The 13,047-nt window shown below is 38.3% G+C and overlaps 1 protein-coding gene and 1 long non-coding RNA gene across 2 annotated transcripts in view; one reads left to right on the plus strand and one right to left on the minus strand.

Moving 5' to 3' along the window:
- Positions 1 to 11,615, minus strand: part of trim105 (tripartite motif containing 105) — an 83,749-nt gene extending 72,134 nt beyond the window's left edge. The window contains exons 1-2 of the mRNA XM_073921109.1: positions 11,509 to 11,615; positions 3,377 to 3,477 (exon numbers count right to left, since the gene is read on the minus strand). The gene's annotated coding sequence lies outside the window, so the exon portion shown is untranslated. The remainder of the gene's footprint in view (positions 1 to 3,376; positions 3,478 to 11,508) is intronic.
- On the plus strand, positions 364 to 4,722 carry LOC141377489 (uncharacterized). Its single transcript, XR_012389669.1, has 4 exons — positions 364 to 1,465; positions 2,127 to 2,185; positions 2,948 to 3,026; positions 3,392 to 4,722. It is a non-coding gene; the product is annotated as an uncharacterized lncRNA (long non-coding RNA).
- Positions 11,616 to 13,047: the final 1,432 nt, after the last annotated feature.

A 13,047-nucleotide genomic window follows, 5' to 3' on the forward strand; every position in this document is an offset into this window, starting at 1 on the left:
CTAATGAGTACTATGAACTTAATACATTTGAGTAAATAAAGCAAATTGAGTAAAACCCAATAAATGAAGAGAACATAAACCAACTGAGTACTTTAAAACCTTATAAGTTTATAGGCAACTCGAACCGTCTAAGGAAACCGATTGCTACAAACCATTTGAGTTAAATAAAAACAGATCTTATGAGTGCCGTTAACTTACTCCATTTAAGTAATGAGGTATTAAAAGAGTTCAAAACTCTTTTCAAATGTATAAAATTAACTTTCATTACATTTTGAGTTAACCACTCATTTCAACTAATAAAGTTGACTGTTGGGTTTATGTATGTATATATATATACATACACATATATTATTTGAGAGAGAGATACACATATATTATTTGTTTCTAGCATTGAGTTAAATTGACAAATGTAATTCATTCATTCATAACTCATGCGGTATGAGTTCTGCTTGATATAATCAGTTCATGAGTTACCATAACTATTTTTAATTAAGTCAAAATAACTTTTTAAAAATTATAAGTGAATTTTTTTTCCATTTAGTGATTTTCATGGTTTTACAGTTCATTAATAACCCTATTTATGTACATTCTCAAATCTCTGAGTGGACATGAGCACAATCTGAGTTTTTTTATTTAGGAATTACTATTGACCTGTAGTGGCCTAAATCATACTATTATTACTAGGGCCTGCTATTATCTGAATTGAAATGAGGTCACAATAGGCATTATTTTGAACATTTCATTTCTGTTTCTAGGTATTTTTGGCATCCTGTTCTTCTGCTTCTTTCAGGTGGGATTTCAGTCCATCAGACAGACATCTACATCATTGTGGGCTGAGCGGACAGACTGTTTTTCAGATTTCTTTCATGACTAGAGAGTTCAGAAGAACTGCAATTATTGGAGTTAAACATTTAAAGACATTATACAAATTAAAAAAGGTTTTTGAACAAAAATAGCATCTTCCAAGCTATTCAATATTGTAATATGTTACAATTTAGCTTTTAATATGTTAAAAAAATAGCTTTTTTTAATTTCAGATAAATGCTGGTTTCTGGATGTTTTAATCGTCAAAGAATCCTAACAAAAATGACTAAAATGATGATGATAATAAGAAGAAATGTTACCGTTTTTGCTCTGCTTTGGATCAAATGCAGTTTGCTCCTCATTTTTTCATCATGGCACACAACTGTCAATAAAGTTATCAATCTTGATCATTGCGCTACAAAACTCTTAAATCTTCAGTTGTCAAAGTTTGATCCATTTGTCTACTTTGAGAAGTTGTTTGTGATGACCCTGCGGTGCTCCAGAAGAACCAGAATTCTCTCTTCCGTCGAGGTGTATGCAGCGGCGGTCAGGCTGGACCACACCTACAACTGCATCTCGGACTCTTCTCTGGAGGAGCCACACCTGAGAAATGCGGCTGTCCTGCCTGTCCTTCGTCTTGCAGCCTCAGTCTTCTCAGTGGGTGAGTGTTCGCAGGAGAAGCCGCTCTCCATCCACGGCTAGAGTGTGCAGGACTACACTCACATCTACCGCAGTGTGACTGGTTCCAGCATAAGGACTCGCAGCGGTCCCTGACAAACTACTCAAAATAATGAACCATAAAGCTATGTTTATTGTTCAGATATCACTGCTGCTTCATACAGAAACGATCACAACAGAATAAATGACCTTTTTGAGTGTGATGCTTTAACTATGAATGAATTACAACGTGATTCGAGGTAAAAAAAAACAAAACAATGGATTTAAATTCAGATTCATTCAAGGAAACGTTTATTTATTTAGCTAGTCATTAAAGCCTGTTTAATCAATTCATAGACTGTTCTATTGTATTAATAGACTGCAGCAATTTTCACGAGAAACTATTAAACTGCATGTTAATTTGTTGAGTTGTGTTTTTGGTGGGACTCATGGTGGGAGAATAGTGATATCTATTTAAATTCAATATTAAACATAGTTAGAATAAATATGAAAAAATAAACTTCTTTCTAAAAGAAATTTGTAAACTATTTCCTAAAGAATAGAGTTTTACCATTCTGAGTTTATTCAACTCTTGTGAGTATGAATGCCTTTTTTTGCATTGATATAATAAAATAAAGTTTGAATGCATTTTGTCTTTAATCCAGATTTTAATTCAGACCCACACTAAACTGTCTTGGTGGCAAGCCACCGCCTTTCGCTTAAGGTAAACACTTTTGTCTCATCTGGCATGTATATGTAATTTTTTTTTTTTTTTTTTTGCTGCTATGCCCATTGCTACTATCACTGTGGAATTAAAAGCTTTGTCATCAGTTACTCTCTTGTATGTACACTATTTAACTAAGTTTAGAACATCATCTACATGAAATCTAAATAATTGTAAATATGATTATGGGGTTTGATCTATAAGAAATTCTGTTTTTAAAATAAACAAATTGTTATATTTAAATAAATCCTTTTTTTTTTTACTAGGGTGATGCAGTGGCGCAGTAGGTAGTGCTGTCGCCTAACAGCAAGAAGGTCACCGGTTCGAGCCTCAGCTGAGTCAGTTGCGTTTCTGTGCGGGGTTTGCATGTTCTCCCAGCAGACGTTTGGGTTTTCTCCGGGTGCTTTGGTTTCCCCCACAGTCTAAAGACATGCGATACAGGTAAATTGGGTAGGCTAAATTGTCCATAGTGTATGAGTGTGAATGAGTGTGTGTGTGTGGATGTTTCCCAGGGATGGGTTGCGTCCGCTACGTAAAAAAACGTGCTGGATAAGTTAACGGTTCATTTCACTGTGGCGAACCCGGATTAACAAAGAGACTAAGCCGAAAAGAAAATGAATGAATGACTTTTTTACCAACTAAAACTCATGCTATCTCAAAATAATTCACTTTCTTTTGTGGGACACTTAAATTAGAAATATTGGTTAAATGCATCATAAATAAAACTGTTTGCTGAAATGAAGTTCCCATTTTATGTTTTAGGTGATCTCTGTGTGCTTTGATGGATTGCTTTCTACATAAGTTCAATGAATGGCAGCTTCCAGAACGTGAAGTTTTTAAGGTAAGTTTTCTTGTTATGTCCTATTTGTCTTGTGCTTTTGTGCAAATAGTGTAAATTGATCATCACAAAACTGACAAGTATAACCTATAAATTAATAGTATTTAATGTATTGTCTTCAGCATAAAACTTTACAAAACTAGTTTTTAGTGCAAGTACATTTGTTATTCTTCTAGTCTTTTACCCATAACAGCTCATGAATTTGTAAGTCTAACACATTCACAGAAACAAGCTACTTTCTTGTTGCAAAATAAGGTGGATAATTGACAATGTTTAGATGAAGATCAGTGTGTAGAATTTTTAACAATACCCATAGTCTAATTCAGGTTTTCACGTGTATTGTGTGTTCATACCTTCTGCTTCTGCAGGAAACATGGTATGCGCAAAGTTGAAATCACAGACCAGTTCTGGGTACTTTGAAGAGGGCTGAGGAACACACGAAAGCATCTGAGCACTTGAGAATGCCACAAGGAGAGAAGAAAGATGCACAAAGCAGGACAGTCATGCCAGGTAATGGGTAGACCTAATTTTTAAAACAGTAGTTTAAAAAAAAAAAAACGCAATCTTTAAACCCCATAACTTTAGTATGTCAAGGGAAAAGACTTTTTTGTTTAGCTTATATTTATTATATTAGGCAGCCAGCGCCCTTAAATAATACTTATTAAAAAACAATCAGTACAATGTACTTTTTGTGTTCATATTTTTTTTATTCTATTGCGGATATTGAGGGGAGATATGTGTAAAGTTTGGGACAGGTTTGGTGACTTGGGTAGATGCGATAGTGGGTTAAGATATAAGTGATAGGTTAACAGTGTAATTATAAATATTGCTGAGATTCATTCCAATCAATTTGAATGAATGTGTCTGTTAAGTGTAAATATAATGTAAGATCATGTAACGAAATCTGGTAACATTTTACAATATTTTGTATTTGTTAATATTATTATTAACATCTGTTAATACTATTCCTTCAACCAACATAAAGTAACAATGAGCAACAAGTTTGTTACAGCTTTTATTAATCTTTTATTAATCTAACCCGGAGGAAACCCACGCCAACACAGGGAGAACATGCAAACTCCACACAGAAATGCCAACTGACCCAGCCGGGACTCGAACCAGCAACCTTTTTGCAGTGATGCGACAGCGCTACCCACTGAACTACTACGCCGTCATGAGGTAGCATTTTAGTTTTATTTGTTTTCATTTTACAGGTTTTTTTTTTGTATGTAAACAGCATATTGCTTGAGGAAGAGTATTACTTTATGTTCACACATATGTCCAGCACAAATGAATATATTATGAATATATGGTTCATAATATAGACTAAAAACACTGCTTTGTAACAAACAACTGTTGAGGTATTTTGGTGTGCATATGGATTTATGTGCAAACAGCTTTAGCAAACCTTGAGGTTTTTTGTAGTTAATGAATTTTGTTAAATGTTAAAACATTTGGGATTTTACATGCATGTGCATGTGAATTCATGTGAATTGTTTAAAGCGTTTACCTTGAGGTAATTTGGAGAAATAACTTAAAACCTCAGGCAACCCATGTATATGAAACAAATAGTTTTGAATGCAGTTTATAATTTGGGTATACTTTTGTATGATCTCTTGAATTTTTTGTTGATTTACTAAGTGTAATGTGCTGAACATTTTTAAAGGAACAAAAAATAAAGCTAATAAAATATTGACCTGATTGTTTTTATGTGGTCAATGATTTTAAAAGAAAAAAAATTACATTTAAAAATAACCTATTTTTTAAATCAAATCAACCTATTATTTAAGTAAAAATAACCAATTATTGCATAGAAAAAGCAACCCAATTGTGGGATTAAAAATAATAACCCAATTACTTGGATTAATTTAACCCCTGATGTGTTCTGTCCCATATTTACCCTGCAGTAGGGTTAAAAACAACCCAATTTGGGTAGTTTTTAACCCCGTGTTTTTTAGTGTGCTGGTAAAGAGACACGTTACCTTTCTGAAAAGATACATTTTACAATCACACTGCAATGAAATCATACTTAAACTACTTTGATTTTGTTCATGACAGGGTTGACACAATTTGAGGTTTGTTTACTCTTTGTCTGCTTGCAGTTTATTTATAAAAAGGGCTTGAGCTCGACCAACATTCATTTCTTACAGCCTAAAGTCTAATTATTGCAACAGCTGTGTTTAATTAAAAAAAGTTTTTTTTCTTTTTTTTCGTTGTAATTCTGATGTCTCAAAGGCACTTTATAGTGATAATGACCCTTATGTGTGTGTGTGTGTGTGTGTGTGTGTGTGTGTGTATATATATATATATATATATATATATATATATATATATATATATATATATATATATATATATATATATATATATATATATATATATATATCTGTTATTTACACACACCTAAAGAGTGAAGGGACCAAAATCTCAATATTAATATCAGTATGCTGTTCATTTCAATATTCGAGTCAAAGCAAAGAAATGATCACTACATTATATGGGGCTCTACGGGAGGCTGAAATATCAATATTAATATCAATACCAAAATCTTGATGTTAAAACTTGTGATAAATTCAATGATGTAATTTTTTATTAGACACAGCAGCTTTTTATTTTGTTCAAAACGAGATAAAAATAAATACTGTACTGTCACCTAGTTAAATAAAACAACACATTCAGAAAGAGACCAAAAAGATCGAAGATCACACAATGGAAACATTAAAATGCAATGAACGGAAATGTGCAATATCCGACATATTAGGGCTAGGCGATTTTTTCGATTAATTCGAATTAACATTTTAAGACCATTTTATTTTATATTACATGGAGGTATCGCAAATTTTTATATAAAAACCATTAGATACATTATAATTGCACCAATGCGCTTTGGTTTACTCTCTGTATTAGGCTACCTGACTGCCTGTCTGGGTTTCAATCACGGTAGTGACGCACTGAACACAGAGATTGGACAGCCTAATTTAACACAATGCATGAAGTTGTGGGCATGCATTGCAGAGCTGCATGGTGCAATTACAACAAATACAAGCACTTATTTTCAGTTGTGTATTTTTTTTTTGTTAATACCTTTGGATCAAACGCGCTTTGGTCCACTTTCTTACGCTACTCCAGCACTGCCTGACGAGGGGATTTACAATCCTACATGAATTCACGCTTTACTAAGTCACGTCTGTGTGGATTGTCAAGACAAATTCCTTTATCATGTCGATAAACTCGATCTCTCTACACGTATGAAGGACGTAAAAACCTGCCATGTGAAAACAACACAGATCACACAATCTCAATAAACACCATGTAAACATATAAATATTTCGATAACTATTGTTAACGGAATATTTATAACGACATGATCTTGCTTTTGGTTATATGCCGGCTTTGAGCTCTTTACGCGCGCTCTCTCTCACAAACCGGGAGTTGAGATTAGTGGCGCAAAAAGGGGGTATGCAGTATATGCGGTGCATAGGGGCGCCACACACGGGGGGCGCCATTGTGCCAAAACTATTTTTGAAATTATCCATATTAGGAGTTTCAAATAATATATAAATATATTATATATATATATATATATATATATATATATATATATATATATATATATATATATATATATATATATATATATATATATGTCTCTATCACTGCTATAGACGGGCGCCCCCTGGGGGAAGGACACATAAAGTTCCGAACTCTGCCACTATTTCTTCAAACAGGCTCTCTCCATGTAGAAGAAATTTCCCTCCTTGCGATTGACTCTCCTCGACACACCGTTATCCTCGGACTCCCCTGGTTACAACTTCATGACCCTCAAGTTTCCTGGAGAACTGGTGAGATTATTAGATGGAGCGATAAATGCTTTACCCAGTGTCTACATTCTGTTTCCCCTGTCCAGATCAACACTATAACCAGTATTGAAGACTCCGAAATCTGTCAAATTCCCGAGGTTTATCATGATCTACTCGAAGCTTTTAACAAGCAAAAAGCCACTAAGCTCCCGCCTCATCGTGAGTATGATTGTGCCATTGAACTATTGCCAGGCACCACGCCCCCTCGTGGTCGAATTTTCCCTCTTTCTCAACCAGAGAACGAAGCCATGAACACATATATCTCTGATGAGCTGGAAAAGGGCTTCATAAGACCATCCACATCACCTGCTTCAGCCGGGTTATTCTTCGTCAAGAAGAAGGATGGCAGTTTACGCCCCTGCATCGACTACAGAGGACTGAACGAAATCACTGTCAAGTATCGTTACCCCTTACCACTAGTTCCAGCAGCCCTTGAGCTACTCCGCTCAGCCCAATACTTCACCAAGTTGGATCTCCGCAGTGCTTACAACCTCATCCGTATTCGACAGGGAGACGAGTGGAAAACCGGGTTCTCTACCATTAATGGCCACTACGAGTACCTCGTTATGCCCTTCGGCCTAGCTAACAGTCCTTCCGTGTTCCAGGCTTTCATCAACGAGATATTTAGAGATATGCTCAACCAGTGGGTCATAGTGTACATTGACGATATCCTTATTTACTCCAACTCCCTACCGGAACACATCCAGCACGTCAGAGCGGTATTAAAACGCCTTATCCAAAACCAGTTATATGCCAAGATTTCTAAATGTGAGTTCCATCAGACCTGCATCTCATTCCTGGGCTATATTATCAGTCCCGAGGGAGCTCCCATGGACCAACACAAAGTCGACTCCGTCACGAAATGGCCTCAACCTGAAACCATCCGGCAGCTACAACGTTTCCTGAGATTCGCCAACTTCTACAGACGGTTCATCAGGAACTTCAGTGCAGTAGCTGCTCCCCTAACAGCCACGGTTAAAGCCAACAACGCCCGTCTAAAGTGGAACTCAGACGCCAATAATGCATTCAACCAGCTCAAAGCCCGCTTCTCGAGTGCACCCATTTTCTGTGCCATCCGGACCCCAATCTACCTTTTGTGGTTGAGATCGACGCCTCAAACTCTGGTATCGGAGCCATTCTGTCACAAAGATCCCTGACCACGAATAAACTCCATCCCTGTGCCTTCTACTCCCGTAAGCTCAACCCCGCTGAGAGAAATTATGACGTGGGTAACCGCGAACTCCTCGCCATGAAGGCTGCTCTAGAGGAATGGAGACACTGGCTCGAGGGCGCCAAACACCCATTTACCGTCATTACAGACCATAAGAACTTAGAGTACATCCGATCCTGTAAGCGCTTAAACCCTAGACAGGCAAGATGGGCGCTGTTCTTTACCCGTTTCGACTTCCAAGTCACATACATCCCAGCTTCCAAGAACGTCAAGGCGGATGCTCTCTCTCGCCTCTCGGACGAGGAAACTTTGACAGAGGATGTCGAACCCATTTTAAGAGACCCTCTAATTATAGCACCCATTCAATGGGATATCGAATATGAGATCATGCAGGCTTCTGAACAAAACCCCACTCCGCAGGCATGTCCAGAGAACAAAATCTTTGTTCCCCCCTTGCTCCGTGATAAGCTGATTGCTGAAGTGCACAATCACCCCAGTTCCGGTCATCCAGGCAGTACTGCAACAGCCCAATTGATTCAATCCCGCTATTGGTGGCCATCCATTAATAAACACGTCATCATCTTCCTCAACAAGTGTGCCCCTGGTCAAATGGCCAAACATTCCCGTCACCGTCCAGCTGGACTGCTTCAACCCTTAGAGGTTCCACATCGTCCATGGTCACACATAGCCATCGACTTCATCACTGATTTACCCCAGTCACAGGGGAACACCACCATCCTCACTGTTGTGGACCGTTTCTCTAAGGTCGACTCATCGCCATACCCAAACTACCCACAGCCCTAGAAACAGCAGAACTACTATGCGAATATGTATTTCGTTACTATGGTCTTCCCGAGGACATCGTCTCCGACCGAGGTTCCCAGTTCACATCCCAATTATGGTTCGCCTTCTTCAAGAACCTCCAGGTGAATATCAGTTTAACTTCAGGCTACCACCCTCAGTCTAACGGACAAACGGAACGCCTCAACCAGGAGATCGGTCGCTTCCTATGCACCTACTGTCACTCTAACCAAGCCGATTGGAATAAGTTTCTCATGTGGGCTGAGTATGCACAGAACTCCCTGAGAAAAGCATCTACAGGTCTGACTCCCTTCCAATGCGTACTTGGTTTTCAACCTCCTCTATTTCCCTGGTCAGGTGAGACCACAGAACTTCCAGCAGTCGACACCTGGTTCAAGAAGAGCGAGGAGGTATGGAACGCAGCTCACACTCATCTATCACACGCCGTTCGAAGGTTCAAGGAACAAGCCGACCGTCACCATCGTCCTGGTCCCACATATTCCCCAGGACAGTGGGTGTGGCTATCCGCTCGAGATCTATGTCTAAAACTACCCTGCAAAAAGCTCAGTCCCAGGTACGTGGGTCCGTTCCAAATAGATAGACAAATATCTCCTGTTTCCTTTCGACTGACACTCCCTAACCATTATCGCATTTCTCCCACTTTCCATGACTCGCTGCTCAAGCCTGCTGTTGGTCCAGCCGAGGCGGATAGGGAGGTGGCAGCCGGTGAACAGGGTCCCCCGCCTCTCATGATCGACGGAGAAGAAGCCTATCAGATCCACGAGATCCTGAGATCCAGACGCCGGGGTGGTCAACTACAATACCTCATCGACTGGGAGGGGTACGGCCCAGAGGAAAGATCATGGATCAACCGTAAGGACATTCTTGACTCAACTCTGTTGGATGAGTTCCACTTGCAGCATCCGGATATGCCGGCCCCTCGCCCCCGTGGAAGACCTCGGCGTCGAGACTCTTCTCACTTCAGGAGCCGTTCGTTGGGGGGGGGGGGTCCCAGTCATTCCCCTCGCTGGCCAGCAGAGGCCGCCATCTCCGGACTTCTAGCATTACATCATCCACTTACACTGATCGTGCACACCTGAATCACATTTCAGTTAACGACCCACGTACCCTTTATAAGCCGCACTCAAACACTCAGTCAGTGCAAAGTCTTGTTCAGCCCCGGCCAGCATTACAGAGCGTTATATCCTGCCTGATCTCCTGTGTATTACTCTAGCCCGTTTCTGACCCTGCTTCGCCTTCTGCCTGCCCACGACCCACGCCTGATACACGGACTCTGATACTCGCTGCCTGCCCTCAACCCAAGCCTGATACATGGACTCTGAATCACGCCGCCTGCCTTTGACCCATGGCTGGTAACTCACTCTGTGTCTGTCTGCCGCCAGCCTTAAGACCATTACTACTACTGTTGTGTGTTTGAGTAAGATTGTGATTAATAAATACTGCATAATGGATCCCTCCGTGTCAGTCTCCTCGTTACAGTATGTATGTATGTATGTATAAATATATGTATATATAGATATATATATGTGTATATATATATATATATATATATATATATATATATATATATATATATATATATATATATATATATATATATATATATATATATATATATGTATGTATGTATGTATGTATGTGTATGTGTGTATGTATGTATGTATGTATGTATGTATGTATGTATGCATGTATATATATATATATATATATATATATATATATATATATATATATATATATATATTTGTTAAAAATGTCTATTTAGCATTTTATACGCATATAATATTGTATTTTATTAAATTAAAAAATCATTAACCCCCCCCCCCCCTCCCTTTTTCATACCATATACATGTTTTTATGAATTTATTATGCATCATATTGATTCATCAGGCCTTTTTGTAACTTCTTAGCTCAAAACTATTTTAATTTTAGCTACAAACAAAGTTATAACATTTCAATTAAATAGAACATTTGTTTGTTTCTGTTTTTTTTTTACACTAAACATTTGACAGTCTTTTTTATTTAACTTTTAGCAGTTTCAGTCAATTGTTCTTGCAAAGACAGACCTTACATTTCTCACAGTATGCATCTGAGAAGTAATGGCAATGTTCTTTTGCCCTTTAGGACTCCCATGTCTATCATTTTGTTTTGACAAATGTAGTACAAAAAGTATAAAAGCAAGGCTAGTCAAGGTGATATAATCATTTAGTGAGGGAAAATTAAATTGAGAAGAAATTTGGGGTGGTATGAGATTCATTTCTTTGCGACTTAACATGCTTAATTATACCTTTTACTACTTCATACTATTTCAGTTGTGTTCAGAACTGCGAAACTGTATTTTTTAAGCATATTGATATCTTTATGAAACACTATCTTTAATTTATTGATGGAAATATTTTCCACATTTTATCACTTGCCTGTTATAAAATATAGTTGGATTGAAGGGGGCGCGCAAAAGTTGAAGCCGCATACCCATCAGTAATGTGCAGTTGCGCCCCTGGTTGTGTACAACATTATGACGGAGCGCAGGCTAACGTAATACCCATGCTTTTCGTTTTATGTCAGGAATTACTGAGACTTGCATTTGGCTAAACTTAAAAACGATTAAATACATACAGAATTCACTACTCACCATAACTTTGATGAAGGAAAATCGCCTAAATATGATGTTTCGGAGGAGCTCTGCCATTGCTGCGCTGGAATATAAACCTGATCACAACAAACGACTCTCACGCGCATGCGTACACGCGCTTTTGCTGCAAGGTTTGTTCGCCAGACACAAACACTATTTTCACTGCTCTTTGATAAATTGCCAAAGCACAGTTTTATATTTGGTTAATGAATATTTTTCATTTTTACTTCAGACCAACAGCTAAAATTAATAATGTGGATTTTTTTTTTTCGTTTGGGGCTTATTATTGTGAATTCATTTGTTGAGTCAATATTTAATTGTCAGTGTCCACAATTATTTTATTTACAGTGTAATTTTGTTTTATATAATCTAATATTGAAATAATTAATGCAAAAATATGATCAGATTAAAAAAAAGACGTATTTGAAATTTGGTTAAATAAAGTTTGATTGCTACAAAATTTGATAAAAATTGATTATGAAAATAAATAAATAAAAGACAAAATTTATGTATGTTTTCGTTTTTATTATTGTTCTGGGATCAAGACCTGGTTATGATAAAAATGATAATAATAATTATTAGGATATCTGCTTACCCTAACTGATTTTAATCAAATTTAACTGAAAGTGTTAACGTTTCTGTATTACACATTTTGTTTAGTTCACACTATATTTACTTATTTATAATGTAAAAATGACACAATGTGTAATAGAGAAGCAATAGAGAAGAACTCCTCTACTGCTCTGATTGACTTTGCTGATCAAGTGTTGTTTACATTTAAATGACTCCAATATTCTGTCACCACGGCAACCTGAGTTTACACTGAAATCAACACATCTCTCTGAATCTGATCACTTGAGCTCTTTCAACTCTTCACTTTGACAAGTTTCATCAGATTGTCTGATTTGGAAAGTTGATATTCATGGAGCAGCGGCGCCTCAGACGAATCAGGAGTCTTCCAGCACACCTGAAGGACTTCCTGCTGGAGGGTGTCCCGTCTGTTCCGGATCCTGCAGCTGTGATCAGGTTGGATCATACTTACAGCTGTATCTCTTCCCCAGGTCTGGAGGAACATCACCTGAAGAACGCAGCTGTCCTGCCCCAAATCCGTCCAGCATCCTCAGAGCCTTCAGTGGACGTGGGACAGCAGGAGGAGCCACTCTCTATCCATGGCTACAGCGTTCAGGCCTACCAGGACATCTACCGCTCTGTGGTCGAGCCCATGATCAAGAGTCGTCCCTACAGCCTTCAGCTGGGCCTGGAGATCAAGCAGCGGCTGTGGGAGGCACTCAGGTGTCCTGTGATGGAGGAGACGGTGCAGGCTGATGGACGAATACTCATTACAGAGCGCAGATGTGGATCCAGACCAAACAGCATGGCTCCTCGAGTCCATGTGGACATCAGTGGAGAGCCACAGCCTAAGAAGCCCAGCAGAAAGAGGGCCAGACGCTGAGTCTTCACAGTGTCCCAAACCACACTGCAGGCCTGCGTATGTATATAGTGTACATAGTTGTAGAGCAAGTTCACAGTAAGTTTCCT

The sequence above is a fragment of the Danio rerio genome, chromosome 14 (assembly GCF_049306965.1).
Source record: "Danio rerio strain Tuebingen ecotype United States chromosome 14, GRCz12tu, whole genome shotgun sequence".
Taxonomy (NCBI): domain Eukaryota; kingdom Metazoa; phylum Chordata; class Actinopteri; order Cypriniformes; family Danionidae; genus Danio; species Danio rerio.